At 43.2% G+C, this 19153-nt stretch overlaps 1 long non-coding RNA gene across 1 annotated transcript; it reads left to right on the plus strand.

Moving 5' to 3' along the window:
* Positions 16369 to 17855, plus strand: LOC109820165. Its single transcript, XR_002241740.1, has 3 exons — positions 16369 to 16384; positions 16859 to 16919; positions 17628 to 17855. It is a non-coding gene; the product is annotated as an uncharacterized LOC109820165 (long non-coding RNA).

Raw genomic sequence — 19153 nt, forward strand, 5'->3', positions numbered from 1 at the left:
AATTACCGAGTGATAGCTTAATAGATGTGAGTCGAGACTTAAAACAGATGCGCCAAAGATAAGTCTCAAAGACTTAGTCAAAAATGCACGGAAGCCACTTCCATGTCTTAAGTCAAAACGTTGAGGTTAGACCCGCGATGCAAAAACCGAACGCCGAGGTCACACCCGTGTTCCAAATTCAAAATGCAGGGTCCACCCCCACAGTCCAGAAGCAGGATTATGGCGCATACCTTTACACAGGTCCTACGTGCAAATCCCTTCAACCAAGATGCCTTCGAAGCAAGTGCAGAGAACAAATCCTTTACCACAAGGAATCAACAGCTCCAAGATCAGAGTTGAGATCCAAAGTATTCCGAAAATTCGTCCCAGTCAACCGCGAACTTTCGAAAACTTTGGAGGGGGTTCTGTAGGCTGTCTAAAAATCACAATAGATAGCTGATCCCCATCAAACACCGATGATGGAAGTTACAATCTGACGACTTCCAGAAGGCTACAATTTGAAGACTTTCACGTAGATCGCTGAAGGTTACAATCTGACGACCTTCACGACAACTGATGGAAGCTCTAATCAAACAGCCTTCATAATCAACATCGGGAGTTACAATCTGACGACTCTCACATATCAGAGAGCTAAAGTAAAGATTACAAAATGACGATCTTTGCAAAACTTCGATAGAAAGAGACTACAAATCGACGGTCTCTTCAAATCAAACTGTGGAAGTCCTCCCCGCACACCAGCATCAAGACGCGTCGCGTTCATAGCCACGAACGCAGTTCAAACGCAGCTTCCAAATCGCTGCAAACGCAACCCAGACGCAGCTCACATCGCTGCCAAACGCAGCTCTAATCGCTGCCAGACGCAGCTCAAATCGCTGCCAGACACAGTTCAAATCGCCGCCAGACGCAGCTCAAATCGCTGCCAAACGCAGCTCAAATCACCGCCAGACGCAGCTTCCAATCGCTGCCGACGCAGCTTCCAAATCGCTGCAAATGCAACTCAGACGTAGACTCTAACGCTGCAAACGCAGCTTCTAATTGCTGCGTCCGAGCTTCCAGGAGCCTCCAGACGCTGCGTTCAAACGCAGATTTCATTCCAGAAACGCGGGCCTGCGTTTGACTCGTTCAAACACGAGCTGAACGGTTTCAAAACCGTTTCCCACGATCTGAGGGGATCACAACTCCACTCAGGAGTGATTTGAGGGGCGGTTACATCCCATTAGCCCCACTTAGGAGCGAATTAAGGAGGTGGTTACACCCCTTAATCCCCTATAAATAACTAAGAAATCAACTTAGTTCGAGGCTGAATCTTTAGGGTGTGGTCTGTTGGAACTTCTTGGCTAGTCAACAGGATCCTTAGAGAGCATTTCTGGAGCTTTGAAGATCAGCAACGAGATCTTTTTCATCCTTGGTTTATAACCGACTTTCGGTTAAATCAACTCTTTCATAGAGTTCTAAAACTTGCCACGCAAGTTCTCCACAACGTCAAATCGTGAGGAGAAGATCGTTGTTCCAGTGAGTATAGACAGTCGGATCGTCAACGAGAAGCAAACTCGACGCAAGCATTCGAGGGAGGCATCTCATCGCCACCGTGATGAACCCAGAATTAAACAAAGGAGAGAATCCAGATCATTCTCTTCTCTTTTGTAATCGGAAATCCAATTGATCATTCTCTTCTCTTTTGTAATCGGAAATCCAATTGTAACTGAGATTAAAGGAATACAAATTAATTTTCCTTCATTGTCTTTTTACTGCAAATAACTGAGATTAAAGGAATACAAATTAATTTTCCTTCATTGTCTTTTTACTGCAAATTTTTCACAAACAAACACGAACCTTTAGACCCTCTCCAACCAAAGCTCCAATCGAGATTAAGTTTTTCCTCAAAGAAGGAACATATCTCACATCATTTAGCTCCCTAACAGTCCCGTCAAACATTTTTATGCGAATTCTTCCTATCCCAAGGATCTGGCATGCACGGTTATCAGCCATGTACACCATACCACTATCCACCAATTTCTCAAAACTGGAGAACCATTCCTTTCTAGGGCACACATGATAGGTCGCACCACTATCCAACATCCATTCAGATTCCTCCGAATAGCTATCTGTAGGACTGATAGAAAGCGAATAAATGGAAGAGTCAGAATTATTACCATCCGATACGATGTTTGCTTCTGATGATGGCTGCTTCCCTTTTCCCTTCTGCTTATTCTTCATCCATTCGTCGAGCTTTGGGCAGTCTTTCTTCCAATGACTAGTCTCCTTGCACCAAGCACACTGATCTTTTCTAATTGTAGGATGCCCTACTCTAGACTGTGACTTCTAATTCTTCCTGTTTGGACCCTTCCCTCTTGCGACCAACGCTTCCGCTACCGGCTCAACTGAAGCCTCCTTATCCTTCTTTCGAAGCTGATAATTCACAAGTGCAGCGGTGACCTCACTATACGAAAGAGATGCCTTCCCATTAATCAGAGTCAGGACGAATGTCTCATATTCCTCGTCGGGCAAGGAACTCAACAACAGCAATGCCTTGTCCTCATCTTCAATCTTGACATCCACATTCGCCAAATCCGCAAGAAGCTTTGTGTAGTGATTCATGTGATCTATAATTGAGGTTCCCTTCTTCAACTGGAAACGATAAAGTCTCCTCTTCAAATGCAAGCGGTTCTCAACACTCTTTGTCAAATACTTGCTTTCGAGAATCTCCCAAATCTTCTTTGCAGAAGTCTCATTCATCATATCATATTTTAGATCTTGAATCAAATAAGACCTAATCACACCACACGCCGTTCGATTCATCTTTTTCCAAATCTTCTCTTCAATCTCATCTGGCTTGCCATCTAACTCCAAGGTATCCTCCAAATTCTGTGCGTTTAGCGCATCCAAAACCTCGCATCTTCATAATCCAAAGTTGTTTGTGCCATTAAACTTCTCCACGTCTATCTTCATAGAGTGGATATTCAGACTTTGAATGGTCTTCGCGCCAGAAGCACCACCCTCGACACCTGAAGCACATTCTTTCCCCGACATCTTTCTCAACGCACCAACGAACGAAAAATAGATCCAAAACTGAAAAGATAGAGTCTTTTACCAAAATATCCCACATTTATCACCAAACGAAGCCCTAGACGACCCTAATCACCCTAGAAGAGCAAACCAAAACTTCAGCTGATACAAACAGAAATGTCAGTAAAACTGGCAGAGACGAGAGCGAGCCCTCTCGCAAAAAGTACAGATCACTTAACAGCATCATGGCCTCAGAGGAGGAGAAGGCGGCGAAGTGAGCTCCGACTCCAAAAGAATATGAGGATTACAGATCTCTTAACAGCATCAAGGCATCAGAGGAGAAGAATAAGGCGAGGGGAGCTCTGAGTCCAAAAGAATCTGAGGATTACACGTCACTCAATAGCCTCATGGGATCAGAGGAGGAGGAGGAGGCGAAGAGAGCTCTGACTCCAAAGGAGTATGTGGATAGTTCTGCCGCTTCTTCATCACAACCATTGAATCCTTTTGTGCAGCTGCTTAAAGAACTAAGAGCTCTTGCAGCTGATCCTCGTGCTGTTGTTGATCAGAATACAATCACGACTGTATCTAAGATTTTTGACCAGTTTCCTTCACTGACATATCGAAAATCTTCAGCCAATGAACTTGCCAGAAAGGCAGCTCTCTATTCATCAAAAAACCTGATGAAGCCTCCTTCAATGAATGAGTCAAACCTCAAAAGGCGGCACACTGATCAAGTGGAAGAAATTCCTGCCAAGAAATTAAAACGTCCAATTATAGAGGCAGGTAGCAAACGCCAATGTATCAGAAAATAGCAAAGTTGCAGAGACCAAGACCAAGACTACGAAGAAATCTCCTTCGCTGAATGATAAGGGCACAATCTCTGGTCTCAAAAGGCAGCAACCTGATCGTCTGGATGAGAATATGAAGAAAGTACGAAGATCGAATAAAACAAAAGATACAGAAGCCACAGTATCAGAGCCTCAAAATGCTGCAGTAAAGAGTGAGCCCTGGCCAATAACACTAACAAACCTGATTCTGCAATTTCCACCGAATTCGAAATTACCGACGGTAATGGAACTGAAATTGAAGTTTATACGCTTTGGTCCCATCATTGTGGACAAGATCTATGTTTCTTACCTGCTAATTACTTGTTTTACTTGGTCTAGTATCTCAGTTGTTTATGATGAGGACAAGAATGAAATAGATAGATTCTCAAATATTTGAATTTACATGAAATCATTACGAAAAAAGATCACATAAATCATTATCAACTAGAAAACTGCTGGCAATCAAAATGTAAAAACTACCACTCTCTTAACAACTTTTGTCTTACCTCATCTAATATTTTAATTGAATGCATTGTGCCAAGGCTCTTATAGACACAAGTTTCTTTGTCAGCAATCAAATTTTGGGTAGCTATATATTTGCTAAAATAGTCATTTACCTTTCTTGTTGCTTCCTCCATGAAATTTTCTATGCTCATTTTCAATAAATCTTGAAGTTGGTAATTTTCCACTTTGTTTGATCAAGTGCTTCCTTTCTTTTGGTTCTTTGGAACATGTCTTCTTGTTAACAAGAGGAACTATTCTCTTGGATTTGGCAGAATTTGGATCTGAGAAGAAAAAATACAACATAGAACAAGTTTGAAAGAAAGAAATTGCAGCAATAAAGAAATATATGAAAATTTACTCCTACTTGAAAGCTTATCATGACAAAGATGAAAGGTCTAAGGTGAATTTTTGGTGATTGTTGTTTATGTCAATGGGGTACTACATAGTATGATTTCTATACAAGTTGCTTCCTAAATAAAACAAGATGAATTATGCCTTCTCACAGATGTTTGAGTACTCACTAACTGGTGCCAACATGTAAATTTCCTTTAATAAAAAAATATAAGAAAACCATGCTTGAAAAGCATATACTTCAAAAACAGGAATCCAAATTGGTGGCTGACGCAAGTACAGTGCACAAGTGCTTTTTTTGTTGAACCACAATTTTTTTATGGATGCAAATTCTCTCCCCATTAGGTGGTAATCGAAGAGGGAAAAATTTTATCTATATCCACAAATATATATGTATAGGTATTCGTTAAGATATATGAACATAGTCATCAAATATCTACATCTAATACGATATGATTGTAGATATAGATATGTAGTAAACTATTGGATCTATGTGAGAAATATTCAAATATATATATTGATCATACAATTGCAATTGTTTCGATCCTTAGATTAGTGTACTTGAGCTTAGTTTTGATGATCAAGAGATCTAGCCTTAGTTTTCCAGATATAAAAAATACATTAATGTACTCTCATGTATTATATGAACTCTATCTTCTCAATCTTATTTGGTTTTCTCATATTTATTTTATATATACATGTTTATCTACATAAATATATGTATTCCCAATTTTGGTAGAAATGTCTATGAGTTTTTCTTACTAAGACATAGTTATATTCATATTTGTAACCGTGATTGTTTGCATCGGAAATCAATTTCTTAGTGGAATCTGTTAGACCCTAGAGGGGGGTGATTAGGGTCTTATGCTAATCTAATCCGATTTAAATGCCAATAAAAATTAATTAACAAGTTATCCTAGCAAGTATGAAATACAACAAGAATATAAGCTAGGATAAGCAATATGAACAATGAGATATATCCTATATGATAGATATATATGCAAGGATATATAAACAACACAAGGGTAAATAATCTAAACAAGATAGATGATGAAATAAATGCGTAATGCACAATTGGCGATATAAGATAAATACAAAAACAAATACGCCAAAGACAAACTCAAACAAGCAATATGATCACGGAGTTCAGACCTTCCGTCCTACGTCTCCGCTCCCCACTCCCGGGGAGAAATCCACTAACACAACCGGGTTTTCTACGTTCACCCGAATAACGTTTACACCTCACACTCGGTTTTCTAGCTAACCGAAAACTTTACAACAACACACTATTGTAATCCCACTTTACACCCACTAAGTGTTGAACTAGATGTGTCTCCCTCAAGTGCTCGGTTACAACCTCTCCCTAGGTTCGTCAACCGACGCCACTCCTCTTGGGATGATCCCCGACTCTCGTCGCACACTTCTCTCGGTGTACAAGTATATTACAAAGTGTATCTCACAATAAGCACAATATAAATCAATAGATGTTCTCTACAATAGATGAGAACTCAATGAAAGCTCACACTCAATGTTACAACTCTCACCAACCCAAATATACTATGTATGAAAATACAATAAGCTCATGTGGGTGTGTGTAACAATGAGATAAAATCAAATCTAAACCCAATATAAAACTAGCTTTAATAGAAATGATAATTAAACAATACAAAATGTAAAGCTAGAAAGAGTTTAGAAATTCTTCTCTGAAAAACAAGATGGAGAGGAGGATTGAAATGAAGTTCAGACACTATGAATGATTGTAGGGTTACAAACTAACAAATCAAATGTTTACAACAGAAGCAGAGGGAAGGCCCTCTTTGTTTTGTGTGGGGACTTTAGGTGGCTATAGGACGCTTCGCTCGATGCTCGGGTCGAGTCTGCTTCCCTTGGACCGTTTGAATGAGGTTGCTGGAGAGCTTCAGTTCGCAGTAGAAGCTCGGGGTAATAGAGTTCGGGTCTGCTTAGTTCGTCGGCGATCGGAGCTCGGAACTAGGCAGCGGTGCTGTAATGCAAGGATTTGCTAACAGCTTGGTCTCAACTCTTTTTTCTCCAAGTTTTGCGACCTCCTTTCCATCGTGCTGGAAGGGGCTTTTTAAATGAAAGAAGGACAGCTCGACTTCTCCTTGAATTGTGGGATGTGACCACATCCTCTTCAGAGACGTCTCGCCGTTCCTCGATACCATGAATGGTCATTCCAGGGATTGTGCTCTATGTCCTGTCACCTACGATGGGAAGGCCCATCTTGTGTGTGAGGTAACGAACGACTGCTATCCGAGTGGATTTGACCAGCATTAATGAACCGCATTTATGAGTTCGCAGATCGATGAAGTGTCTGTCCGATCACTTGTACTGTGCGTGACCGCCCGGCGTGCTTTGAGCACGGTGCTTTCTCCTTTCCGGTCAGGAGAGACGGTGAAGTAGGTGTACAGTACTCGAGTGGGTCTAGCCAGCTTGCCGAGTGCCGGCGGATCCAGCTCTTGGCTCAGACATCCGAGGTGAGTCGCATTTATGAATGCTCAGGTTGACTCGACACCTGTCCAGTCCCTTCACGCTGTGCGCACTGTGGGCGGCCGTTTGACGGTCCTGGGGTACTGTGCTCTCTCTCCCTTCGGGTCGAGAGAGATGGGAAGGTCCATCTCAGCACGTGGGGTAGTGGATACCCAGCTGTACTGACGGTTTTGGGGCTTGCTGGCGGATTCGACTCCGAACTCGGGCAGGCGAGTTGAGCGAAGAGCGAATTTCCGCCATCCTGATCGACCCTGACTCATGCTGGCGAGTCGACCGTTAGGCGAACCTGGACTTGAGTACAGTCGACGTCTACGCGGTTTAGGTCCGTGCCAGAGAATTGGGCGTGCGAACTCTTCTCGTAGGCAAATTTCCTGTAGACCCATAGAGGTATTTTTTACCGTCTACAAGACCCCCTTCAAAGTTTTCAGACCTAAACCGGCTCGCGTGTGGTCTGGAATACTTTGAATGAAGAAATTGTTGGCGAAGCAAGTGCCTTCGATTTCTCTTAGGATTTTTAGCAAATCCTCAGCTATCAACGGGTTTGATGTGCCTTTACCGATCACCGTTTGAATCGGGCTAGCCATACTATTCCCCTCAGTATGATGAGTTGTCGAACAGTCTCTCTTAGGCTTAATGCTAAGATTTCTGCTCTAACCCTTAGCCGTCTGAGGCGTGGGTTTTAACCGTTTAAGCGAGGTCATTCCATTGGCTTTGTTTATGATTTTACCTTTAGTGGCGAGCGAGTTGCCCAGGCGAAATTAGTCTTTGGGAGCCAAATTTCGCGCAGCTCGCGGGGTCATGCCAAGTATTTGCAGGCGAAACCCGCCCTTTTTGAGGTGGGCGAATCTGAGGAGGATGACAATGTCTCAGTTCACGAGGCATTGTCCAGTGAGGAAGAGGATTTGGCGCTTGAGGACGCGCCTGGCCAAATAGGGGGATCTCCTGCTCCTGCGGAAGCGTCGGCTGGAGGTCATTCATCGGCGAGAGAGTCTCTGCTTCAACGGGAGGCCCCCACTCTGCAGGTGACCATTTCTCCGTCGACGGCGGCCGTTGACGTTGTGACCACTGCACCGAGGGTGTCATTGGGTGCCCGTTACCACTTCTACGGTTATGGCTATAGGTACCTCGACCGTGATTCCGTCCACGGCGGAGGAGGTCGCTCTCTCTCCCTTGGAACGCTGGCGAAAAACGCAGGTGGAGCGAACCCTGGCGAATTTCGAAGATAATTTGGCCCATTGCACCCGGCTGGTCTTGGAGGAGAATTAACCCTTCGAAGAATTCAAGGAAGTTCTCGAACACGACGCGTCTTTCTTGCGTAAGAGGCTCGGTGCCACCACGGCGAGGCCTTATTTTCAGCGTCTGAACGAAGTGGAGGGGGCTGTTCGGCAGCTGCTCGCTCTTCGCACGGAGAGTTCCACTCTTGTTGATCTCGCCTCCCGCGAAGTTCGAGTAGCTTTGGCGGATCATGATCGTCGCCTGAACGAGAACATGACGCTAGAGCTAAAGCTGGCGGCAGAGTCGGAGCAGGTCAGATCCGAGGATGCACAAGTGGCCCGTGAGGAAGAAACGGTTGATAACCAGTTCTCCCGACTCTCCTTCGAGGTAGAGAGGCTAAAACAGGTTGTAGCCGAAGCACAGGCTGCCCTGGCCGCTCAAGAGAAGGCTCGTGATCATGTGGCAAAAGAGTTGGAGGCCGTTAAGTCCCGCCGGCGATTGACCGCTGATTCTGTTGCAGAGAAGGATCGAGCTCTCAAGGATGTCAGGGAGGTTATTCAGGACTTGATCTCATGCACAGAGGAAGATATTCGTCGAGAGGTCTTGAGAAGGCTTGAGCTTCGCCACGCTGAAGAAATTCGTGAGGCGGAACTGAAGTTGAAATCCCTGTAGTCCGCTTTTAATTTTCTGCTTGTAATAGGACTTCATTTTTTATGAATGAAACTATCCCTTTTGTTTTTGGCCTATTGTCACTTGTGTGTGTGCTCCGTTTTCGTAATCATGCATTAGTCAGAGTTTGACCGTAAGTGAACCTCAACTGTAGAGGAATTCTTGCCGGTGAGTTTCTGCTGCAAGTTTACTTCATCTGCAGGCGAATTTTATTCGCAGACGGATTTGCAGGAGTTAATGGCGAACCTGGCTCTGATCGGGTTCTGCTCTCAGTGGGTCACGTGTTAATAACTGTAGAGGAATTCTTGCCGGTGAGTTTCTGCTGCAAGTTTACTTCATCTGCAGGCGAATTTTGTTCACAGGCGGATTTGCAGGAGTTAATGGCGAACCTGGCTCTGATCGGGTTCTGCTCTCAGTGGGTCACGTGTTAATCCACGTGTACGCCGGCTAAGGAGACGTGGGCTAGCCGCCTCGCATTAAATGCGAGGTAGTGGGCCTCTTCGTTCCCTACGTCCGATTTGAGCCGTTTGTTGAAGATCGTGCTCAAGGAACCGCCAGATCTTGTCCGTCCAGATCCGATCTGTTCGGTCTTACTCTTTAACTGCTTTAACCTTGAACGGTCTAATCAAGTGCTGAGTAACTGCCTAAGACTCTTAGGGTATTTAACACCCTAACTCTTCCTCAAGAGGGCCTATCGTCTTCCTCAGAGTAAACCTGAACTTCTTCTTCCTCATACTCCCAATGGCGCCGAAGGTGAAGAGAGTCGTTTCCAAGAAAAGGAAAGAGCCTGGTTTTTCAGGTGCTGCTGAAGCCGCCGCGGCTGAAGGTATCTTCTTGCTTCGACTTTAATGTGAGTTTAGTAGGTGTTCCTCCCCCAATTGTTCCCTGTATTGCTTGTTGCGTCTTACAGGTCGAGAGGAGGTGCTGGCTGGCGAGGAGCATGCGGCCGATCCCATTCTGATTTCAGACGACGAATCTGAAGGCCGTGCGAACTCCGCTGCTCCGGATCCCGCTCCCCAGCCGGGAGCCGAACCTTGCCTCGAAATTCCTCCCATCACGGCGCTTGCTCCAGGCCAGAGGTCTGTTCCCTCCAAGTCTCAACCATGGCAGGCTCGCATCGAAGAGTTCGAAGGCGCTGTAAGGCAGGCAATTTCCCTCGTCGAACTCGGTATGGGTAGCTTTGACAGCTTCAGGCAGTCCCTCTATGATCGCGTGGCCGATTTACGGCGATCAGGTGAAAACCATCTCGCTACCCGTTGCGTGCGTGAACTCCGTCTCTTGGAGCCACGCATGATGGTGCTAGAGGACTTGCTACGGGGAGGTCCGGAGGCTAAGCTGCTGAAAACAAGGCTCGGGAAGACCACGCGAGCCAGGTTGAGGCGGTCAAAGAGGAGATCTCCACCTTCAGCGTGTTCGACTGAGACTTCTGCCTCAGGATTGTATTAAGACATTTTGCTTGCTTGTTTTGCATTTGGAACCATGCCATGACTCTTAAAGTCATAACTTTGTTCAAATGTATTGTCTTGAAACACTGGGTGTATGTTTTGCTTTTTTGAACATGTCATTATGACTTTCACAATTGCAAAAAGACCATAACTTTGTTTAAATGTACTGTCTTAAAGTATCAATGAGGTTTGTGCCCATTCATTGTGTGTATTCTCTTTGGATGTGTCGATTTCCAGTGTTTTGCTCTGTAATTGCAGGTGATCTCGTATCGCGGGTGAAGTCCTTCATGCGGTGACAAGCCCACTTTCGAAGTTAAACTCTACTCTGGTGAGTTTACGCTACCGGCGAAACCAGGGCGACGTCGAGCTCACCGAGATGGTGAAACTCGGCCCCTGACGAATTCAAATTGCTGGTGAGGTGAAACTCAATTGGTTGACGAGTTTGTTTGTCGGCGAGACTTGATCGCAGCGAGTTTTGCTTGGAAGCTAAACTCAACTGTTGGCGAATTCGAGTAGAGGACTGAACTCATTTGCTGGCGAGTTTCGCTTAGAAGCGGAATTCGACGGCTGGCGAGTTTATGTTGCGGGCGAAACCCGTATAGTGTTGGACTTGTGTTGGAAACCCGACTCGATTCGCCTGGCGAGTTTGATCTGTAGGCGAAGTTTGAGCAGTAGCGAATTCGTCCGAAAATTGGAGTTCCAACCGCGGGTGAAAACTCCTGTCACGTGTCGGTCAGTGGGCCCAAATGCTTGCCAGCCAAGACTTTGCAGGCGCATTAATGCTCATTAATGGTGAAGCGACCGATCGCTTCGCCTCTCGTGCCCAATCCGATATGTCAGTTTGGGGTTTCGAGAGCAGCCTTAAGGACACTGAGTTCGAAGCGTCGCAGGGCGTCCTGACCGTTTGATCGTTCGGGGTGCCGAATCTCAGCCGTTGGGTTTCTTATAATATATATCCGTACTCGTCTCTCTCCAGCAGAATCCTTACTGCTTCGAGAGAAATCCGCCAGAAAGAGCTTTCCACAAGAACTTCTCTCCCTATGGCTTCTTCTTCTGATCATAGTGACGCTGAAGGAGTCGGCTCCTCTGCCACCGTCGTCGACGTGGGCGCTCCGGCCGCCGTCCCTGTGGTCCCGGACCCCGTGGCTCACCCTGCCTTCGTGCCGCTCCAGCACCTGGTGGGTTTGGTGCACGGGATCGCCCTCTCAGTCAGCGTGGGCGACGGCCCCTACCATCACGCGCTTCCTCTTGTGGAAGCGGCCTTGGAGGCGGTCCGTCGTGCTGGCGACGCCTCGCTCACACGGCGATGTGAGCGAGAGCTTGAGCGGGTGGCGGGGTGGACGTACCGCCTCGAGGAGCTGTTTTACGAGGACTCCTCCGACACGCCCCCGCCCCCCTCTCTGTGCTTTCTGCTCGAGCGCGAAGAACGAGCGAAGCGGATCCAGGCGAAGGAAGCGGAACTCCGACGTCTGCAGAAGCGGCAACAAGCGGTGCTGGACCGGATGGACGCTTACCTAGACCGGGCTTTCTTCGAGGACGCGGGCTCCCTCCGCGGCGAGGCGAAGCTGGTGGAGCGCGGGCACGAGGCGAGGAGGCTCGGCGAGGTCGCCGCGAGAGTGGACCAGGAGCTCCAGCGGCAACAAGCGGTGCTGGACCGGATGGACGCTTACCTAGACCGGGCTTTCTTCGAGGACGCGGGCTCCCTCCGCGGCGAGGCGAAGCTGGTGGAGCGCGGGCACGAGGCGAGGAGGCTCGGCGAGGTCGCCGCGAGAGTGGACCAGGAGCTCCAACTCCTTCCATCCTAGTCAAACTGCAAACTCATGTAAATTATCGCCCGTAGTGGCCCTTTTGCTTGTTTTGGCTTTGTCTTGCACAATTTTCTGTCTTTATCTGTGCTATTTGGCGTAATTGAACTCGGCGAGCTTTAGACTATGGATTTAGTCGTTTTAGGCTCTCGCTTTGCCCTCTGTTGCTCACAGCGTGGGATCGGATTAACTCCGATCTTCGCGATGTAGCTCCAATGGGGTCAAGAGAGCAGCACTTGGCTCGTAGCAAAGAACAAATGTTTGCTTCTGCGGCCCACTGAAGGACCCAACTTCGACTCGCCTTTCGGTGAGTTGTTGTTTGGGGTACTGACAGACCGGTTGTCTGTCGAACCGCTTTTGACAATCGTCGTCATTTGGGGAATGTGACAATTGATTGTGATAGGAGTCGTCGCCTGGTAGACTCCACCCATCAGTTATCCTAAAGCAACGTTAGGACATCTGGAATATGTCAAATAGTTCAGGGATTTAGGAGTGTGACTATTGACTGGAGTAATGGCACGTCGCATGGTAGGCCATTGTTCAGGCTATGCTATTCGTAAGAATAACGGCGCCAATCATCAGAGGTGATCATTAACTTGATGAGGTCTTGTCGCGATTGGAGCGACCGTGGGGGCCTACCATTCCTCAGAATAGGAGTGGTAAGCGGATTTTGTCAGAGGTTTAATGTTAACGTGACAGAAAATGTCGTGATTGGAACGACTTTGAGGACCCACCATCCTTTAGGAGAGGATTGGTAAGTTGATTTTGTCAGAGGTTTAATGTTAACGTGACAGAGAATGTCGTGATTGGAACGACTTTGAGGACCCACCATCCTTTAGAAGAGGATTGGTAAGTTGATTTTGTCAGAGGTTTAATGTTAACGTGACAGAGAATGTCGTGATTGGAACGACTTTAATGGATCCGCCATCCCATTAGAGAAGATAGGCGAATTGAATGTATATGTCGTGATATGAACGACTCTTTGTAATAATGAGATTCTTTCTTTAGGTTGAGATTTATTTGGAGTTGAGGAATATTTATTTTTATCAAGTTAATTGGCTTAGTTGACTTTTGGGATTATAGAGAATATTTGCTGTTGGTTTTAGTTCAATGAAGAGATTTGTTTTAGTGCTCTTTTAATGAATGTATATTTTGGAGGACTTTTCACAGGTTTAGTCCGGCTCTAATATTCCTTTGAGGTTCGGAAATTGGGGTCGTGACAGAATGGTATCAGAGCTTAGGCTGTAGGTCCTAGTTGATTTTGGAGATGATTAAATAATAAAAGAAAAATATATATTGGATTCTGATGAATGGAAATAAAAGTTGACGTTTTATTTTGAAGTCTGGTCGAGGACAATATGCATATAATTGGATCAAATTTAGTTATAGAGGTATATGATTTTAGATTCATGGATTACATAATTTTTTTGTTTAGTTTTCCGAGAGATAAAGGAATTAGTTCAGCTTAGTTGGAGGCATGTTTGACATATGTGACTTATGATAATATTATATGATAACATATGCTATCATGATAAGGAATATGCCAGTGATTAGTTCTTGATGATTATTATGATTAAACTTTCATGCTAAATGTATTTATTTTTGGTGATGTTAGGTTGTGATGGCACTTGATGTGAGAGATTATTATTGGAGATTTATAGAAAAGAAATTTGATGGCGTATTTTGAGATGTTATAGTAGATAGTATGCCAACTCGGTTAAATGATTATAGAAAATTATATGTATGAATTCTAGTTAGAAACATAGAAGTATAGACTTTATAAATGTGGAAGACTATGAATGCTATTAGTTTTGATTTTTCAAGGAATTACATATATAGCTTGCGTAGCATAATACAAGGTAAAAATATGTGGCTGTTACTTAAATAGTTGCCTACGTATATAACTTGAGTATTTCATAGATTAATGTCACTGATGATTGTTATTATGAATTATGACACTATTCCTTGATGACACCAACCAGATGACAATGTATTGGTGGATTTCATAAACTTTGTTTGGTGAATGAGATAGTCCAATCGTAACTGGATCAATTTATAGTGGCCTCTTTGATGATGTATAGCTATTTTTCGAGAGTCAAGATGGATAAAAGAATGCTTGAGGATTATTTTTGCAACATCATGACAATCAGAAATTTTATATGAAGTTGTTGGATTTGAATTTTGATCAAGGATTGTTTCTAGTTTATTAATGCACTAATAGCTTTTAATGGCATTAGTCCTTTGTTGAATGTATGACCTATTTTCATTGTTCTAACAAGTGCAAGATAGAATATCATGAGTTGAAGGATAGATTTGTGACATACATTGATGCCTCTAGTGCTTGTTTTAGGTGTAGTGCTATGCAAAAAAAAAAAAAAGGAATCATCCAAGATGTAAAGATTTTAGAATATTGTCTGTATATGAAGAGAAGGGACATCTATACTTAGAAGTTATTATTATCTTAGCAAATGAATTCAGTGACACATTGGATAAAAAGTAAAATTATATCATATTTTGATCGACCAATCGAAACAAATATTGGAGGTTGAGATGACTTAATATTTGAATTTATAGACCAAGAATAATGTCTACCCATATTAAGATTGAGCATGTGTTAAGAGAGAAATTGCACAACAAAAAAAAGTAATGCTCCTTTATTGGTTGGATTTAAGTTTGAGGTAAAACAAACTTTTTGTTATGATATTTTAGTTCATAATGAGGTCATAAGATTCAAAAACAGATCATGTTTTCTCAATGACCCAAACTTGAAGTAGAAATCTTAGAAGACACTTTGTTTTGCATAGTAAAGACATCTTTGAAGTATGGAATTATTTGCGGACTTACAAGAAAATTCTTGATGGAATACTTGGAAATGAAAATTATAATTTCTTTTGTGTCAAAATATCTATTATAATATGAATATTGATCGTTGGAAGCCTTGTTGGATTACTCCAACTGTTTTCAAATTATGCATGGAAATGAAAAGAGATATTTGCAGACTTTGACTACAAACCTGACAACACGAACCAGAAAACCTTTGATGAGTCGACTTACGACTGAGATAAGTCGACTCGTCCGAAACTGGAAAAAACACAAAACCACCAATGAGTCGACTCATGACCGAGATGAGTCGACTTGTCAGAGACTGGTGATAAACGCTAGGTTTCTGACAACATCAAGTGGTCATGATATTATCAGAGTATTGTTGATTAACTTACTAAGTTGACTTATTTCTTGCCTTTTAGCACTACTCATTCACTTGAGAAGCATGACATGTTACATGTTAAAGGACATCATGAGATTTCATCTTAGTAGAGACTTTAAAGTGTGAGGTTACATTCTAGATTTTGGAGAGGATTGTCGACGTATCAAGTAGAATTGGATCACCTCATGGATTGACACTAGTTTCCTATATATATCTCATGTGATAATCCATGCTCCTCCTCTCCCCTTCCCCTCCTCCAGCAGGCATCGCCACCACCAAACAGCACCGCCGATGCCGCACTTTCCCCAGCTTCAGCCGCCGTCGCTTTCCCATCATCCTTCAGCTGCTCCACCTGCCCCCTTTCTTTAGCGTAGCTACCATCCGCCTCCCCTACAGCCCTCCGCCGCACAATCAGCCCTCCGATGACCCACTACAGTCCTCCACTGCTGATTTATTTTTTTTCTTGCTCGTGAAATTTAATGTTTCTTCAGGGCGGATCTTTGTTTGCTTTTGCTAATCTCCCTTGACTTAGTTTGTTTGTTGAAAATATTGCAGCTTGTAGATTTGGTGCTTGACTTAGCTCTTAAAGAGATCTATTTGATGCTTGTTTCTAAAAGAAATCAGGTAATAATTGTAATAATCCTAACTTTTAGATAGATATATATAAGGAAAAGTATAGGGGCTTTTATGTAAAATTTGATAGAGGGTTTTATTAGCAAAAACAACCTTTTATAAATACCCCAAAAACCCTACCCAACTTCTGATTTCCGTCAGCCGCATCCCTTCTTCCCGTCTTCTGTTTCCGCCGTTCCCAAAAAAAAAAAGAAGGGTCTCAAGAACATTTTCTAGGTATTTTTCTTCCTCACTTAGAAACTTATGGGCACATCTAAATTTTTTTAGGCCATGGCCATGGTGGAACCAAGCTTTGGTTCTTGCCTCTTGTTTTCATCTTCTATATGCTTACCTTATTATTTTTTTATACAAGGCCACTTAACTTTTTATCACGTTACCTTGGGTTCCTTTTAAAATAATAATAACAATAATTTGGGTATGTATACAAAGCACCAACTTGAGACCTAAATCTTTGACCTCACTTCCTCAACCTCAATTGTTAGATTTATTATAAATGATGCTGACACACTTCTTTAACCGGTATTATAAAATAAATATTAATCATGCATTTAAATTCCTTGGTTGAAGGCATTTTGATGTGTAATTGTTTAGATAGAAGAGTAAAGAAGATAAAGGGTATAGTTATAATTTGGTAGGCTATGAGTTAAGGGCATATAATAGTATTGATTATTGTTTATACTTATTCTTTAGGTGTTTCGAGTGGCTTCGAGGAGGTGTTGTGAGGGGTAGTTGGATTATTTTCGGACTTGAGGTAAGTGGTGAATTTATGCATTGTGCGCTATGTATTTTTTATATAATTATATCAAGTATGTTTGGATTTGTTCCTGACGGATTATATCCTTCGTATGATTACTGGTATATCAATTGTTGATTGGTTGATTTTGTGATGCTCATGGATATTTTGGTATAAGCCTATGCTTATTTTCTTTATCAATTGTTATGTCTATTCATATAGTGGTAGGTTGAGATGCATATGTGTTTGATTTATTTCACTATTGGTTGGCCTTTGGTATTTTTGTATAATGTGATTAGCTTTACGAACTTTGTTTATTGTTAAAGCATATGCATCTCAAGTCAATATACCGGTATATGTCGGATATAAGCAAGCTATTAAAACAGGACTCAATGTGCCTCTATGAGGTTTTATTTTAGCGCTAAGAGCCCAAATTGGGTCTCACCGTCCCGGAACCACGGGCTTAATAATTGTGGGGTTTACCGAGTCAACCGGAGTATGAAGTGTTGACCGCATTGAGACGTAGCATGCTTATTTCTATTCCATGATTTCTAATTTTCTTAAATATTTGTATCAAATACTAGAGTTCATTAATGATTCTATATCATTCTTATATTTTGTTTATTTCTCGTTGTAATATTTTAGTTTTGCAAAACCAGTGTTTAATGTATGAATTTATCCACTTATTGAGTTGTGAACTCATTGTGTTATTTCTATTCTTTTCAGAGACTCGGGATTAGGTGGAATTGAGGATTGTCAAATTCTTAGAACGAAGCAAAGAATAATTCGAGATTGTTATTGTCTTCTAGGCGAAGGTTAAATAAAGTCTTTAATGTTTAGATGATGAATTGAGAGTTTGTAATAATGAGATTCTTTCTTTAGGTTGAGATTTATTTGGAGTTGAGGAATATTTATTTTTATCAAGTTAATTGGCTTAGTTGACTTTTGGGATTATAGAGAATATTTGCTGTTGGTTTTAGTTCAATGAAGAGATTTGTTTTAGTGCTCTTTTAATGAATGTATATTTTGGAGGACTTTTCACAGGTTTAGTCCGGCTCTAATATTCCTTTGAGGTTCGGAAATTGGGGTCGTGACATTAAGTCATAACGACTCTCTCCCTCCTTCTTTTCGGAGCGTCTTGCAGTTGGGCAGGAGCAGCATAGTGAGCTTTGCGAGCAGTGGAAGGGTTTACGAGTCCTCTCTCAAAGAAAGAATCGGGGAGACCAACTGTCTCTCCTTCATTCTTTTGTTCAGCCTCTGTTTCTGTTTCTCCAGAACTCGAATCAGTCTCACCCACTCCCTTAGAAGTTTCTATTTCATCAGTATGAAACTCTTCTTTGCTATCAGTTGGGCGGGCCGGTTCCTTTCCCTTTCTGGACGATTCGACAGGCTCTTGCCTTCGAGGTGATAATATGGTTTCACGGGTCACTTCTGTTGTACGCCGTGGAGTTGCCTCTTCTTCTGAGTCCGATATCCTCCTATTCCGAGTGACGATATTAGCAGCTATCAGCCACTTACAATAGAGGAAAGTCATTCGTAGAGGCGGTACTTCTAAGGGAAGATCGAACTCAACATTTGTACATCCGACAATACTCCAAAACCAAGCTCTAGCCCCATCGATAAGGCCACCTCTAACGCTGAGTTGACGGTTCGGGTTGCCGACATACAATTGATCATAGCCGAGTTGGCGAGCAAATCGACATGGAAAATAAGGTTCGATATGACAAACATCTTTCACCCTGAACACTAAATAACCAGGTCGAATGTTCACCAGCCATCTGAAACACCCGACATCCAAAATGGTGCGATTCTGTCTTGGTTCTTCAGCATCCAATAAAGTCGTATTGTACATACCGGAGAATCGAGGGAAGCAGGGAAAGAACTCCCAACATTTATGAATTTTGAATTACCTCGTTATATCCATCCACCGATGTTTAACCCATTTACAACCCTCAAGGGTCTACAACAGAAGGAGGCTGGGATCCACTGTCTCAGGAGCCTCCATTAAATCTGGCTGGTGAAGTACTAACCAGCTCATCAGATAAGTGTAGGGTAGTTCCAGCTTCAGAACGGATACACTGGTAGAGGGTTTCTTTCCCTCTTGAGTAAGCACAGAAACCAATTGTCGTAATCCACTGTAAATAGCGGCCACCATAGCAGGAAGCAAGGATAATTTACGACCTGTAGCTAACTGGACGGCTGGATACAATACTTCAATCGGCATAACATCAGAGGGTTGATGGGGAACGACA

This window comes from Asparagus officinalis, chromosome 8, assembly GCF_001876935.1.
Source record: "Asparagus officinalis chromosome 8, Aspof.V1, whole genome shotgun sequence".
Lineage (NCBI taxonomy): Eukaryota > Viridiplantae > Streptophyta > Magnoliopsida > Asparagales > Asparagaceae > Asparagus > Asparagus officinalis.